General features: G+C 27.8%; 1 protein-coding gene across 1 annotated transcript in view; it reads right to left on the bottom strand.

Annotated features, from left to right (window-relative positions):
- Nucleotides 1-18,327, bottom strand: part of LOC114121698 (CD63 antigen-like) — a 35,198-nt gene that overhangs the window by 11,944 nt on the left and 4,927 nt on the right. The gene's annotated exons all lie outside the window — the stretch shown is intronic.

Genomic DNA, 18,327 nt, shown 5'->3' with positions numbered 1-18,327 from the left:
ATAAATCGTATTTATTTTCATACAGACAATAATATTTTTAACAATATTAATCTAATACGCATAAGTGTATATTCTGAGAGAGCAAGTGAGGAGAAGTTTTGTATTGATACAAAAGATATCATTTTAATATTTGACAACAAAGCATTAAACTCTTGAACTTGACTATTATTTTACTTTTCTGTAAGCGTTTTATGTAATTACTAATTTTCCATTATTATAATATTATATTTTAACAGGAATGCTTGAATATATATAATTATAAAATATATGTATATAGATAAAGTAGTTACTACTAATTATTTTATTTTCATTCAATAATTTTGCATAGATACAAAACTTTAAAGTCTTTCATAATTTCACCACCTATCACACTAAATGTATGGCCATAATATATAAAAATATCAATTATACATCATAATCCTTCCATCACAAGAAAAAATACTTTAAAATAAGGATGTAATAGTTACCACTTATACGAATAATATTGATTATTGTTGTCATATACTTTATTTTACAAGCTAGGTAAATTTATCAATTTCAACTTTTTTAAGTATCCTATAATAAAAGTGATAAAACAAACTCTAAACCAGTGATTCCATATGTGGGTGGTACCCCTTCAATGGGCTCTTTTGATTTTGAGAGGGACGTTTTAAAGAAATGCTAAGGAAAGTGATTCTACTGTGACTTTTATTTTTATTGTTTACAAATCATAACTTATAGAAATGAAATGTATATATAGGTAACTGCCTACAATCAAAAATAATTTAAAATAATATATCAAAAGTAATACACAGAAGTATATAGATATGCATATGTATATTGTATACAAACTGCAATACGAATTTAATATATAAAAATAAAATTTGCTTACAGTTTTGTTTTTTTTTTTGCTTTAATTAAATTGCTAATTAGAACACTATATTTCTTTTTTATTTTATTTGGGGAAAAGTTGTGTAAAAATGTTGAAAATCTTAAAGGGGTATTGAGTAAAACATATAGAGTCTTAATCAGTAAACCTAAATTACCAAAGCCTTAACTAACAATGTTATATATTATAAAAATTCCGCTTGTACGATGTATTCATACGCACATCCCGGACCTGATTAAATAATAATATATTCATGTAATAATATGTGGTATAATATACACGACGATGAAGTGTCGTAAAACTGAGAAAAACTTTATTGAACAAGCCGACAAAACAACAAACGTACCGTGTTAAAAATTCGATTATATAGCTTGTCGTCGGCTTCGTCATTCATCAATCCAAGGGTACCTATAGTCGATTTATACACAGCCGTACATTATATTACATTATTACACCTACACGATTGGGAGTTACGCACCACCTGTACGTGTATATAATAATAATAACCATTGTCGAGACCTAAGCACGGCGTAAATGTATAAAACAAAAATAACAACGAAAAAATGTGGTGTAAAAAATCGTGAGCCTACAACCGAATCGAATAAAAATGAATTATGTCAAACGACAACGGTGTTAGGTGTATCTATAGGATGAAAAAACACAAAAATACGCCTAAAATCATTAGACCGGAAATCGTTTTCCTCTATAATCCCCTCCCCTACCCACCTGATATAAACTCGAGAGAACAACACGCACCTATTATTATAAGCTCGGAGACTTGCGGTTCGCGGTCGCGTTTTTTCACATAGTATATTATTATATTTTTAATTATTACTAAAACTATATATATATATATATTATATTGTATTGTATTACATTACATATTTTGCACACTAAATAATCGTTCTAGAACTATAGCGAAAAACAACGATGACTGACCGACCGGTGACAAAATCTGTTTTTTCGATTGAAAATAATAATAATATATTATATATACTGTTCCGAAACGAATCGATAACAACTCGGCTTATTTCTGAATGATTCACACGGTCTACAGCCAGACAAATATATATATATTATATAGTATTTTCTTTTGAAAAACTATACAAATTATTATTATTATCGGAATACTGCCGGCCGAAGGTTGTATAAACAGCCGTTAAACGCATCCTGAAGTGCAGTTATGATAGGCGGTATCACTGTCAGATGTTTTCTGGTCGACTATTTAATTTGATTTTAAGCCTATTTTGAAGAAAAAAACATTAACCGCTTTGTTTCTACACGAGAACCACAAAAAAAAACCGCAACATTTTTACATAATTCGTTGGACGGCAGATTACATATTGTGTTGGTATTGTCGTGGATCCAGGCCAAAGAAATATATTGATATAAGTATAGTACCCAATTTTAGCGGTTCATAAAATGGAAAAAATATATACCTATTATACACATATATATTATATTATACATAGGTATATATTTTAACGTATCGCAACTAATATCCATTACTCCAGGTAACATATTTGAAAATCCATGCATCACTTTTGTATACATGGACAGATTGGACGGAACGCGTTTTAGGAAAATGGCTTGGGCTCTACTTCTTGGACTCAAAATGACTATTATTTTTTTTTTTTTTTTTTATTTAATATTTCTGTTATTGTTTGTTATAGATTACTTAAATTGTCAATCTTCTCTGCAGAATTTTACCGTGTGGTGCAAGTCATAATAAATATATTTTAGCCAAATACTATACGACTATACTATTACCTAGCCAATACTCGATATTATATAAATATAAAAGAAATTAGTGTGTCTATACTTGAAGAATTTGACAATTGCTGGTTGTTGATGAATAATTGTTACATCCGTCGCATATACCTATACATATATAATATAAGCAACCTAAATATGCCATTTCCGTCATTTTAAAATAGGTTCCCCGAGTACCTACTTAGTACTTACAATTAAAGTACTCGTCACCAACACCAATTGCCAAGGTATCGATCAGCGTCTACAAAAGATTATAGAAATTCTGAATCGGCTGAATCAATTCAAATATTGAATTATATAACGATCGCAACGGTCAGGGTCATTATATAAGAATGAATTTTTAAAACGATTGGTTTAAATGAATATTTTTATCTATCGTGTATTCATGCAAGGGATAAACTAATTTATCAATAACATATGATATATTTTTAAGCTTATACAGTTTTACAAATATAAATAAAACATTTTATCGAGGAAATTACACACCAATTCTTATAATATATTATCATAGTCAGTAAATTATGTACAATCAATATTGTTACAACCTTGAGTTTTTCACCCTAATATGTCCTGCATAGTCGATATTTCGAATACTGTATAATTTTTTTTTCATTATTATATCAAATATATATGAACATGCCTGTAGCCTTTTATTCTTGTAGCTGCGTGTTATGACATACTCATATATATGTCACATGCGTAAACAGCGATAACTAATTCACGCAAATCGTTCATAAATAATATTGTAATACCAGGAAATGATTTTGGAACTGAAACGACAACTTTGTGTTATTATATTGTGCATATAAATATATAATATACATACATATATATTTACAAATAATTAAAATACTTAAAAAAATTACAATATTTTCGAGGACATCACGTCACGGGAGTATGATCAATTTATTTTCAATTTATTAAATACGTGCATAACAACGGCCAATATAAGTACATTAAAAAAATATTTTTAGTACTTTAAAATTGATGTAAATATTGTATACACAAATAAATATATAATACGGTATGGCTGATATATGGCGCTAACACGTTATAAAATTTCGTAATACATTAATGTGGATGCACTTCAATTACCGTCTTCACCACTATAATAACCAATCAATACTATGACAGATGAACAAAAATCAATTCGATGAAAAAAAACTGAACTTATTAACGAATAAGATAAAACATGTTATAAAAGAAAGTACAAAATATACATAATAAATTAGTCACAAATTTCAATGAATTATTACTAATAATTAACGACTGATATAATAAATCAGATAATCATATCGCAACTAAACAATTATAAAATCTAATGCACAAATGTATAACGTAATAATATATAGAGTAAATTATCAAACGTGGTAATTCCCATTTTTCACTTAATACCTAATAAATTTATTCAAGTTCTGATTTTTGGAATTTTTAAGCATACTTAAATAATAAACAATATTTTCAAGTTCTTATAATTTTAAATATTACTTAAGGAATGTCCTTTAATAAATCTAAACGTCTATTTTTGAAATGAGAACCCTTCCTCTTTTTTATTTTAAAATATATATTAATCATATTATCATAACTCATTATCAAGAACCTATTGGACCAGACTGAGTGTAAGCTCAAGTGTCACCATAACGTGGGTAGACTAAAAATTATTTTTAAGTGACAGTGACACAGGTTAGTATGACAAAATATACTGAATTTATAGGTACTAGGTAATAATAATGTTTTAGCTTTTTCGTTGTCTAAATAAAATTATAATTTAACATTAGACGTGAAACTTACAAATAAAGATTTGTCAAAATATTAAATTCGTCGTCGGCAATAAAAATCAATAGACATATATATTAATACCAACATCCGTTACATAATACATCACTTGACAAACTATATATAAATATTATTCCTCAACGTACCTCCAGAATACCCCCAGGTTTGGTTGGTTGGTTTGTGGGGCGAAAACTAAAAGCGTTTAAATTTGTTAAATATGGTAACACAAATCCATACACATTACATACTAAATATAAATGTATAATATATATATATATATGTGTGTATATTTATTTTTTTTGTGAAATTTTTATGTGGCTTATTGTATGTTAAAAAAATACTTATTACTATTTATTTTATTTTATGTATTTATAATATACACTTCAAATTGTATACATTAATGTAGGTATAGGTAATAGGTACTTATATAAATATAATAATATAAAGCTCAGCATAAAAACAGAGTAATAATAACGCACAACGTAAAGTTTGCACATTTGTAATCTATATTCTATATATAACGATGTATTATAATATTATATAATACTATGTAAGTACGTATTACTAACTTAAGATTGTACACTATGATGATATCTCTCCGGAGTCCGGAACGATAAGAAATTTGGTAAAATACCATACGTTTTAGTCATAAAACTTATAACTAAGATAGAAAATGTATTTGTTTTTAAACATAATATAATAAGTATAATATGTTGTAATAAACCATCATACAAATTAAAAAAAGAAATATGAACTAGTTTTTATTTTATTTTTTCATTATTGACGATAATCTACATTAGTCAGGTACTCAGGTTTACAAAATCGTCCTCGTGATTTAGGTATAATTATACCACCTACATCATTTACCTTTATATGAGTACTCATGCTACACCTACGAAATGTATTTATACCCATCAAGTACAAATATACATTAGGTACGTAGGAGAATACTAACCAAAAATGTCGTATTTATTTTTATTCTCGTTTTTATTTTATGTTTTTTTTTTTTTTTAAGGACAATCCGACTCTATTACAAATGTCGTAAGAAGATTCGTAAGAAGATTCACTATATTACGTAGGTAGGAAATCCAGTATAAAACGTGTACCCACACACACACATCATACATAATACCTACTTATGTAATTTCAACATACTATTGCTCCAAATATATTATTATTTTAAAGCCGTTTCATAATATACTTGTATTTAAAACGTGACGTGTGCAAATATAATATTATAACTATGTAAGATGCATTACATATATTTCATATATAGTAAACAGTATATAATATAATATAATACTGTTCCAGAATTTTCAAGTTAGTTATGCCTTGTGACATAGGTCCGCTCCGCGATTCAGTGCTCGAGATTACTGAGAAAACGTTTAGCTGGTTAGGTATAGAAATAATTAATAAATTGAACAAAGTACCGTAGAAAGGAAATAATCGATTTTCCGGCCCTTAGCTCGTAAAATGTACCCAATAATCTTGTATACTTACAAGATCTTTGTATTAGGTACATTTTCGTATCACACGCTTAAATTTTAATTATTAGCGGCGCTTATTTTTACAGTTAGGTACGCACTTACACTTATTTAGCAAGTTAAATTTTTAAACATTATTGAAATATCATAAACTTTTTAAATTTTGAGTAGAAGAAATCTAGGGATAAAAAATATAACTTATTTTTATGAACAATTTACTAAAAATACAATGTTTGACTTCGTGGACGCTATATAGATTTGGATTACTATTTCAAAATAGATATACCTATGCCTCCAAATTCTTCCATAATACCGCACCTATAATACATTAATACTATGTCGTATACCTATGTCGGAACAGAACACGACAGTATATTATTATATAAAAAAAATAAAGAAAATATTACGTGATAATTAAGTGTGTATTGTCATAGATTAAACATTTAATCTGTTATATTAAGCGCTAACGCGTGTATACAGCTACAATAAATACCACACCCGTTCGACAGTTATATTTTACTTTTAAGTACATGTAAGAATATAAAATATGGATCAGTGGTCCCCAATTCCCAAATAATTTTCATAATATTTTACAGTATCTATTATATTTAAATTGCGCTATTGTATATTACAAACTGGTACGCTTTTGTAAAACACATTTTCATTAATGTAAGTAATAAGTATACATGTTAACGGGTATAATTCCATCATCACAATTAAAATAAAACAGTCACAAAACTGAAATCAGTATAAAAATTATGCTAAACCCGACAAGTTGATATGTTATAAGTTATAGTATGCTCTATACCTACCATATTGTTGTATTAAAATAATATGAATGTCACGTTAAAATGCAACGGTATTATACCTAAAAAGTATGCATTTAAATTTATAATATACACTCAAATTTACAATAAATTATATAAAATAAAAATGTGCCAAATGCACACAATTGATATTAGTCCAAGTACGTTCAAACATTGACAATTTACAATGTAAGAACTTAGAAGTAATAAATTATGTAAATTATCAATCGACTGTAATTTTTTCTATGTTAATTTTAAGCTGCATATAGATACTAAATACTTTATTTTATACCTTGTGAATAATTGTTACTCAAGTTTTTAAAATATTGTTTCTTCCAACATTCAATTTTATGTAATTTTAATAATAAATAAACTAAAGAAAAAAGTATGTAATGGATATCAGTAAATACATTAAATATTTTTAAAAAATGCAAAATATGTTAAATATTACGAATATATTATAATGGTAATACATAATTTATTGGATAATAAAATTTGTATTCTTAACGATGATGTAAATTAAATCTTGCCCATTTTTTTTATTAAATTTCCAATAGATTATTCTAATAAATATATGCATTTACATAAAAAAAATCTGTTTCTTGTTATATAATATAATTAATTCTTCACAGTACACTGCAATGGTTATTGATATTTTTATAAGATTCCCGTGACGATGATGATTATAATACATAATAATAATAATTTAATATAGGTAGCAATAAATTAATAATGAATACAGAATAACTGCAACTATACATTTTTAATATCGCCGAACCCAAAGCACATCTAAACATTTCATTATAGTAGATCAGCAGATATAGATGATTGGTTGAAATTTCGCTAGATCGATTTTGCAAACACTCAGGCCAGATTTCTGTTATAATGCGCATATTTAAAACAAAAATATTACTAAAACCACGCCGCCACCATCATTAGCAGAGTTCTTTCAACGTGATAATCGAAAAATATTACGTACAATTATAACTTTTCTTCACGCCCCATATTATCACGAGTATATTTTACACAGTATGATAATAAATAGTCATCATAACACTAATCGATTGAAAAACGAAAACCATAACGGTAACACCAGCAAATGAGAAAATTAGAAAATAATATTCTGTCGAGACTGTATATAAACAATATAATAAGTCACATCACATCGTAAGATCGAAATAATATAGGATTGTCTTTTCGTTCCACACCGCATATGCGATATTATGATCAAATGCCTATTATTATCATATTTTTATCGTCGTTGAACGATGAATTCACGGCCAATATTTTGTGGCAGATGTTAATACATGCTATGTATATACTCTATAGTCTACTGTATATTATAATAGAAATCGGATTTTAACATATTATTTTGAAACCGAAACGTCACACCGAATACATTATATCGTCTAGTCGCATGTTGCATGTGCACAAGGTAAGGTAAATTCAGCTGCAGCGATGACCTAAATCATAACGATAGATATCGTCGACAAAGTGGAACTCGAGCTACCCGATCCGACTGCGATTGCTGCAGAGACAATACGATCCGGCTATGCTTTCATATAATTTCTGTTGCTTGTGTGTGTGCACGTTCCGACGGGGCTTCAGTCTACGGTGATCAGGGAATTCAGAAAACTTTTTTTACAACTAAGGAGTGCTGCATGGTTATTAAAATATTGTGCATGCTGGATAATATGTATAATATGTTATATACTATATATATGTTGTATTGTTATCAATGGCCAGTGACCGTTCATCAATTTAAGCTGACACTGCGTCTCCCCGAGAAAAAAACACTAGCTCCTATACTAATAAATAATTATCATATTAGTCTACAATAAAAAATAATAATTCATAGAAGTATTTTATTATCTGAATTGGAGATATATTATACACCGACCGGAATCATAAATATAACAGGAATAATTTCTGTCATCAGCGCCAATCTAAGAAAAACGTGGTCGCCACCGCCAAATATTTTCTCCGCATCAGTGCAATTCTCCTTCAACGCGTATGAACAGTATGTCAAGTATGTACAACAGAATGTATAGACTGAATCGACTATATGAATCGCGAAGTCTCTATACAACGTAGAAAATATGTTAACAATATATTTTCGAACGTTAAGACTGGATGATACCGTGAGTGACACGTCATATTTGGTCGCGATATACTGACATTGGTTTCCAACAACGCTTCGCCAAAACCTCGTCGATCATACAAGCTTGTACTTTAGAGTACACTCGTTTTTCAATTTCTGTGTTTTGTGCCTAACAGTGGTTTTAAGTATTATAACGTATAACTATAGATTCTCTTTATATGTAAACCACGCAATATAAAGATTAATACGTGCGATCATTTTGGGTAATACGGTCTATGATTATATTAACTACTTTGTAGTATTATGTACTATGTATTATCGAATATTATACAAAACACGACAAGATACGATATATACGGTGTAATGTTAACTTTTAAAGTTGAAAATAAACGATACAAATTTGTTGTCGATACTTAACCTATATAATTTTACTATAATGAAAATGAAACTGCTTTCGATTATTACATTGGAAACTTTAAGAATTAGTTGATTAACAACAAAAAACACTAAAATATTTTTCACCGGTGCCTCAAAATGATTATTACGATTGCGAAACTGTATACCTACATTAAATCTTAAGCAACCGACGATATTATATTGTAAAATTACCTTCAGAATAATTGCATTTTATTAGTATGCAAATATTATAATTTATTAATAGTATCGTCATTTACCAACCGATGTCCGCTACATTATATTATAACTATGTATGTATTATGTATATTGTATAGCTGCAAGAATATTATATATGTGATTATAAGAACGAGAACCAACCCCGGTGGCATAACGCACAACAGATATTTGGCCGAATACCAAAACATAAAAGTACATACTTAATATAAATGTATTATAATAATATACTACTGTATAGTCTATGTACCAGCAATGAATAGTTGTAAATAATACAAAATTTTAAATTAAATAAATAGATTCTAATTATCTTTATGTATCCGATTAAAATTTAAAAATAATAACCTACATTTTCTAGTGATAAAAAACAGTAGTTGCTCTTTTAAAAACAACTTGTTATTTTTCACATTAAACGAGTTATCATGGATTTATAATTCAATGATCTCAGATAACAATATGGGCCCCTAATATTGTTTACCTTCTCCATCCTGTCATACTAAAATTAAACATATTATATAAAATTCATCTCTTCACATCAATTTTTACAAATATATAATATAAGTTATTATTTTTCTATTACGTACCAATGGAAAATATTTTTAGTAAACTTTGAAATCTTTCAGTAAAAAAAAAAAAACCCGAAGATAATTTTATGGAAACCTTAAAACCCAAATTTAATTAGATAATTAAAATAATAATTATTACGTAATACGTATGGTAATATGAATAAGTATATTATATAAACTTACTCGAAACCAACATCACTAATGTACATAACAATTATTAATTAATATTGCGATAAATACGAGCAATATACCTACGAAAAATGTATTATTATTAAAATACAAAATTGTAAAATGTAAATAGAAACAACACCATACGTCATATATTATATTTATCTCTATATTATGTACTCCTTATTATCGCATCCATGTGGTGTAATCAAACTAATCGCAAAGCAGATAATATCCATTTAATTAACTTCAATCACAACTTGTTTTTAAGGTTCATGTATTCTGTGTATGCAAATTAACGTGTAAAAATTACATGTAATGTATTTACAATACCGGAAAATTTGTTATCCACTTCCACTAAGTATATACCTAACCTTAAAAAACCATCTTACACGTTATGCATGAACTTCATTGAATTTATATTAATTACATGTTCAATCAAACTAAAAACATTATTTATATGAATGTGATATGCCAAAATAGGAATATAATGATAATCATACAAAATAAGCGTATGGCATAAATTGATTTGGATTTTATTCAATATTCTATGAACGTTTTTTTTTTTGCAAATCGAACTTATCTGACTTATCTTTTTCGACCTAAATTTCACACAAGCAAATATTTACATATTATATATGAGTTTGCGCAATACTATGCAAAGAATATCTGTGCGATAATATTTAATTTTGCAAAACTTTGGATTTTAACGAAATAACAGATGTATCTATTTACTATATCGCTATATATATATTATATATTCTATATTTACATCGGGCATATATAATATGTATTGTATGGTTGTATGTGTGTAATATACTTATATGGTATATGTAAATCGTGTATATCAGATAATAAGTACGTAACACCATGACAACGTTTTAAAACTAATTTAATACGACCTTTTATTGAAATTATTATAAAAAAACAATGTTCAATCAAATAATATTGCCATAAATGTTCATAATATTATATATTATATATATTAGGGAATAGCGGCAATTATTCATTTGGATAATGGAACAAGTATAATTAAAGACAAGACATTTTAAGAAATAACGATAATTCAGGATTATAATTGACTAAATAAATTAGGTAATGTTTCATATGTATACTAATCGACTAGCACTGTTGGTATTTCTTAACCGTTTATTATAAATACCTATATAATGATAATGAAAATTATCACTGAGCCTATCATCGGTGTCATCATTGTCTAAATTATTAATTTACTTTACACTTAGATATGGATTTATATTGTATTAAGTTATTATTATTTAGATTAACTTCTGTAAGTACATTTTTGACTAGGATTGTATGCGTAAAAATTCTAATAAATTTAATATAATATCATAATCAATATAGTATAGTGTGTTTAGTTTAAGTATAAGATGAAAAACGCACCATAACATTTCATACTATTTATATTTTTATATTATATAATTCGTTTGTATGATAATATTAGGTATTGTTGCTAGACAGATAATAAAATAATATATAAATATATATTATAGTAAATGTGTATAAGTTTATTGAAATTATCGAATAAATATTCACCATAAAGTTCGTTTCATATTGCAATAAGTAATAAACTAATAACTCATAGGTAATAATTTTTATTTTTATTTTCTAAAACGTTTATGTTCGTAGATATTCACGGTAACTAGATACCTAATATATGAATATTTCATGTTTGTTCAAGACAGTTAAACATTATTTAAAATAATTAAAAATCATGATAAACTTAGCAAAATAGTCACTATTGACTAGTAATTCACTAAAATGAGTAATACTAAGTATATTGATAATAATATATTTATATATATTATATTAATACAAATACATTATAATTCAAAATTTATAAGCTAACGAAGATTACCACCGATTGGTCATAATATGATCAATGATCGTATATTTTTTGTACTATAGGTACATAATATAGGTATTTTATGTTTGGTGATCGTTGTATGAATATACATTTTAATTTATAGTACGTGCATGCAATATATTTGTGGAATATAATACTCCATATTTACTTAAATATAATAATTATATTTAAGTAAATAGATAATGCAATATGTTATTTACTGCAACAGGACAAGTCTGGACCTACACGCAATGATAGATTTGTAAAAATACTTAAAAAAAAACATATAAGTATAAAAATATTTGTTTTGATATAAACAATATTAAATATTTAATTAAAATGGACATCAGTTTAATATGATTCAACGAATTATATAAATCTGAATGGTCCGGAACCAACTCATTCGGCATTGTTAATGAAGCGGTGCAGATCCAATATTATAACTATAACTTTATTATATTAAATATTAAATTTTCGATGTAAAATTATCTATTGTTCTAGCCAATACACTTGGTAGTTTGCATCGTAATATAGTTCACCGATATTATACTATTTATACTTCTTCGACTAGCGTACAAATATTTTAAACATTAAATAATACACAACTAGTACAATAACTGAATAGCCACCATTCCTTAGGTCAAACTCGTTCATTATCACAAATCTGACACATTGAAAGCACGATAGCTGTGCACACTTACGAATTGTTTGCTAATAATACTCCATCAATCAATCGTCATTAGAATAATATATTACAAAACGACTATAACACAATATAATATTATATACAATCATCTGTCATTAAAAGCTATACGGTGTATGAATCGGATTCATACTCCATTAAATATACTTAGATATGTATATACGTGTGTGTATGTGTAAGATGTGACATACATTAAGCAGGAAATCTGGGCACACAGTCAAATTTATCTTCTATACTTCTTACTTTAACAGTAACATAATATTATATATATTGGATATATATGTATTAAAGTACACTTTTCTTCAAGTACGTATCGGTAAGTGCTTATAAGTATTTTTCAAAATTACATAATATTCATCACCATTCGGAAAGATTTAAAGAAATACATAAAAATATTTTTTTCAAAAAAGTCAGTCTCCCCAAAATGCCATCACGACAGTAATAATATAAAGCATGAGTTCCCAAACCGTGGTTTATGATCCAAAAGTAGATCGTGGTCATATTTTTGTGAGCCGTGTTAAGTTTTGAAATATTTACCAGGTAAAACACATAATAAAAAAAATCAATGTGTCACATCTCATATTATTCTTCATATTATTATATTATTATTATTTTTTTAAAAACTAATAAGTCTTACTAATATTTTATAAACTGCATAATTATAATGCGACTCGTCGATAAGATCATTGTTAGGGACTTCACTGCATTTTAATTTTCGTTGAAACTCAGAATAAGGATACATCTGAAATAGTTATACCTACAGATTATTTAAATCGGTATACATGTACATTTTACGTGGTATATTTACAGCTGGAGACGTGCATCACGCTTATTTCAACTCAAGAACATCATGTACCTACGTATGATAAATCACGAGAACCATTTTTCATATGTACAATAAGCGGTTAAGAGTGTAGGTCAACAGAATTCATATTCATACCTAATATATTATACTTTAATATTATTTCATATTACCTTTTTTATTTACTGTCTATATCATATAGTTGTGGTTGTTAAATATATACTTCGTGTAGTCGCGAAATGTTAAAAACTGATAATTGTTTCCATTACAATCTATCAAGAAATATTAAATCTTCAACATACGATTCGTAGATTTAACACTAAAGCGTTTGGTTTTGTTTGTTTTTTTTTTTAAGGTTCATCGCACATGACACCATCACCTCGACTATACGCATGACACTTGCAAGGGCAGTGCCGCTACAGCCATGACCGTGAATTTAAACTTTATACAATATAATAATATTATATTTCTGGCCTGACCAAGGACTCGGGTTTCAGGGAAAAAAATATGAGAAAACGGAAGCGGTACAATTGTCCATTGTAATCGAAAAATACATAATTAATTACTTATTTATAATATAATTAGATGTACTTATTTGCGTATAAAATATTTAAAAAAAATCTTCGAATAATCGTTAGGCATACTACGCACAATTACCCTGTCGAGGTATGCGTCGTGCATATTATAATATTGTTGGCGAAAATAATTTTTCCCACGTTTAACCGTTGCTTTGTAGATGTTCATTAAAATGTTTATGTCTAATGCTATTGAAAAAGCCTAGACACTAATATAATCATACATTTATAATACCTAGATAAATAAAGTAAATCGTTACGACATTTAATAATTTTGTGAACTAACTGTAACTATAATTAATTAAGTAAATATACTGATTACAGACAAAGCAAGTGTACGATGTCCATCAATATTTTAATATTATGTCGATTTACATGCGTTTTACTCTAACTAAATTAGAGAGGCGTATACGATTTAATATCTATGTAATATATTGAAGTCTAAATAATTGACACGACTGCAAATAATACGTGGTGAACCAGCCAAGATTATAGACGAATTATATATTATTGTAGACCTCCGACAAAAAAAGAAAAATGTTTCCGGTCGCAGACTCTCTAAGATCTCGGGTAAAAAAGCTTTCACTTTCGTAAACTTATTCGATCCCGACGTCTGCTCCTACTCTCATACGTGCGTACAGTGTACACTGATATTATTTACCACTGTACAGCCTTTCTCCTTACTTCGACCAACAGAACGTATCCACCAAACATCGCCACCATCTCCGTCATTGTATTCCTTGTATTCCCCTGTCGATTTCTAATTGGTGTTTTTGAGTTCGACTGTCACTCACGACATTTTAAAAATCTAATTATAACGATCTATATGCAAAACACTAAACCTTTATAGTTTATACCTATAGGTCCATACCTATATATCAGCGTGATATACTGCAACTACTAGCGAAGCCGTTGATTTGACTCGCTAAAACTTAGTTAAATCGTAATACTATGTAGTATATCTTACTTATAAAACACTTGTACGCTAATATTTCTCTTGGTTTTGGTAATAATGAACCTACGTTTTACAAGGTTATGTTTTTCGATTTTAAAAGTACTACTCTAACACACTGTTTCCTGCTAAACATTCATTATAATATTGTTCAAATACGTTTTTGGTTCTATTGAAACAGTAAAATAAATATTCGCAATATTAAATGTGTTTAGGTACCTAAGTTTTTTATTATATCTTATCGGCATATAACACAGGTTTTATGGGGTAGAAATTTAAATAAAAAAATATATACTTCCTACACAATAATATGATAAAATGGTTAAAAAAAGTAAATATTAAAAATTAAATTTAAAATATTTTTCTCTCAAGAATTACAAAAGTTTACGGAATCAAAAATCTTGATTGATTTAAAAAATAAACTTACATACAATTATACACATTACTATGTAAGATAGAACAAATAGCGACTATCCTCAAAATAATATATGTATTGCTGAAGACATTTTCGAAATGGATCTACCTACAAACGATGGCTGTATTTAGTTTAAAATATTTGAACTTGATAAAAATCACCCCAAACTATATCCACTATGGGTAGGTACCATTAAATACATCAATACATCATACATTCTTAATCACAAGGTCACATATTTATTTCGATTTTGTATTCACTTTTGAGTGGTATCAAATTATAATGTGTCTAATAATTTAAAAATAAATTATTTAACACCAACATATAAAAAAAAGGTTCGAATTTCTACTTTAATAGTAGGTACCTCTATTAATTCCCGTCTAAACCTAAATTATTAATTGAGTATACATTGAAAACCTTTGAATAAAAGTGTATAAGGAATACTTAACAGTTAACGATCAAATTCTTAAATGTCGTTAATGTCGTTTGTGGCTAGTGTTCAACGAATTCTATACTCCTCTTCATAATACAAAAAATAGGATATCAGAATATCTTAAAAATTAATAATATGTATTGTAAGTATTTGAGGACTACATAATATTATAATAAATATTAAATAATATGCTTTCACTTCACTTATACGTATTCTGTGTGGTACCTATTCAAATAGGAATAACACGCGTCGGTTCGTATCGCTATGTCTTATATTATTTTTTACAAGTACCAACACATGTTTATATTATTATTATTACTAGCATTGTAATATTGTATATGTATAATATATATAATAAACCGTATATAAAATAATAACGCAATGATAATATAAACGCCGAAACGTGTGTATGGCACAAATAAAATATAGAGCAAACACCTAAAACGAATTGTTAAGTCGTTACGGATAGTTAAAATCAATCGGTAAACCGATAAACAATATCACAACATTATTATTATTATTATTATTATACAGACAAATCAACTGCAGCTAAGCGTACTGTGATATATTGATAGGGACGTATATTGTATACGGCGCATCGAAATTATAATATTACATATTTATATGCGAATTACCGCTTCATCTGAATAGAATAATAGGTTTTTATTCGATACTATATTATATTAATATTATTATTATGGGAGAGACGGTACAAGACAGCGGTGTGGAAATTATACACGAAAAATCAGAAAATATATTATATTACAATTTATAATAATACCTAATATTAATATATAAATTGTTGCCTGCGGGTGGACGTCTGTGCACCGTAGAAAGTCAACCGCTCTCGTGCATCTACTATACCTACGACAAAAAGTGTACAACGCGGTCCACGAAGGCACGAACCGCTACGAAAACTAGTTTTTGGAAAGTTCCGTCGACCGCTAGAAGATACAACACCAGCGATAACTTCTCTGATTAATGATTATAATGCGAAAAAACACTTTCAACTTCGTCTGAGATTTTCTAAAAATACGAGTAGGTGTATACTATACTATAATAATTATGCATTACATTAGGACCCGCAAGTTTAATTTAATTTCAATAGTTATTATGTTTATATGAGCATTTAAAGTTTATGGATCAAGCAGCCTAAAATAAGTTAACATATAATTCTAGAAAAATTCTTATTTATTTATTTAAAGTAAAAGCAACATTTCGTACATCGAAACTAAAATGAAAAGTAGATACTTATAAACTAATGAGAAGTGACCAAGAAAATTGGTACTTAGAATGTTAACACATTTTAGTTTGTACAGAGTAACTCATTCCATTGAGTGATGCCTTAGTCATGCTGATACTATTTTTATGTTTGAAATATACATTATACATTTATTCCAATAATTTTACTGGTTCATAAATTTGAAATCATCACAAGATATTAGACAATCGGCTTGAATGCCATCGAAAATCTAAGTATTTTAAAATATAATATACTTTCAATACAACAAAGCTCAGAATTTTAATAAATAAACAAACAAATGGGTCAAACCTGATAAAAAATCAGGTGCTTTCCGGTTTATATGTGTATAAGTATCTAGTACCTACAGTGTGTCTATGTAAGATATAGGAGAAGTATAGCTCGCACCAAAAACGTAACGTTCTATAATCGAGGATAATATGTAATTACAGAAAAAACCTCATTATGATTTGTAGCCCACATGTATTAGAGTGAAACTGTGCGCCACTGTCATGCTTATATTAAATAGCTGTACAAATGTTTTAACAGACGAAAAAATCAAAATCACCGTCGTCTCCACAACATCAGATCAAATGTACCGCACGTGAATACGTAGTAAAAATACCAACATACAGTACAAGTATTTAAGACATGATTTGTATTATGTCGCGTAAATTATAACTCATTGGTCCGAACGAAGTACATTAAACGTTATATATAGATTAAACGATATTAAAGACCTCACCTAAACCCGCAGTACGAGATATGAAATCTCGAAAGAAACTTTGCATGCAACACGCTAACGCGTACGTTAACGTACTTGAAATATATACGATATACATAATGTACAATGTACATGATAAAATATAAAGGCTATGATTCCGCATAATGAGTTCTTATATCGTGTATTATACTGCTATCTGACGTCGTTTGAAGAATATTTTCGTTCGGAGGCTTCATCGTTGCATATAGGTTTACCAGAGTGCCTAACCTACATGTCGTTTTACGTGCGGTGTATCAATATAATCGCGTAAATATTTTATAAAAAAAAATAAGAACACTACAATGTATATTAAATCGTAGATGTTATACAAGTTTATGAACGATTTGTAACCAGCCATGCCATTATAATAACGATCGACCGGAAATATATTCGAATATTAGGTTA

This window comes from Aphis gossypii, chromosome 1 (assembly GCF_020184175.1).
Source record: "Aphis gossypii isolate Hap1 chromosome 1, ASM2018417v2, whole genome shotgun sequence".
NCBI classification, from domain to species: domain Eukaryota; kingdom Metazoa; phylum Arthropoda; class Insecta; order Hemiptera; family Aphididae; genus Aphis; species Aphis gossypii.
This window is presented reverse-complemented; position numbering and strand designations above follow the sequence as displayed.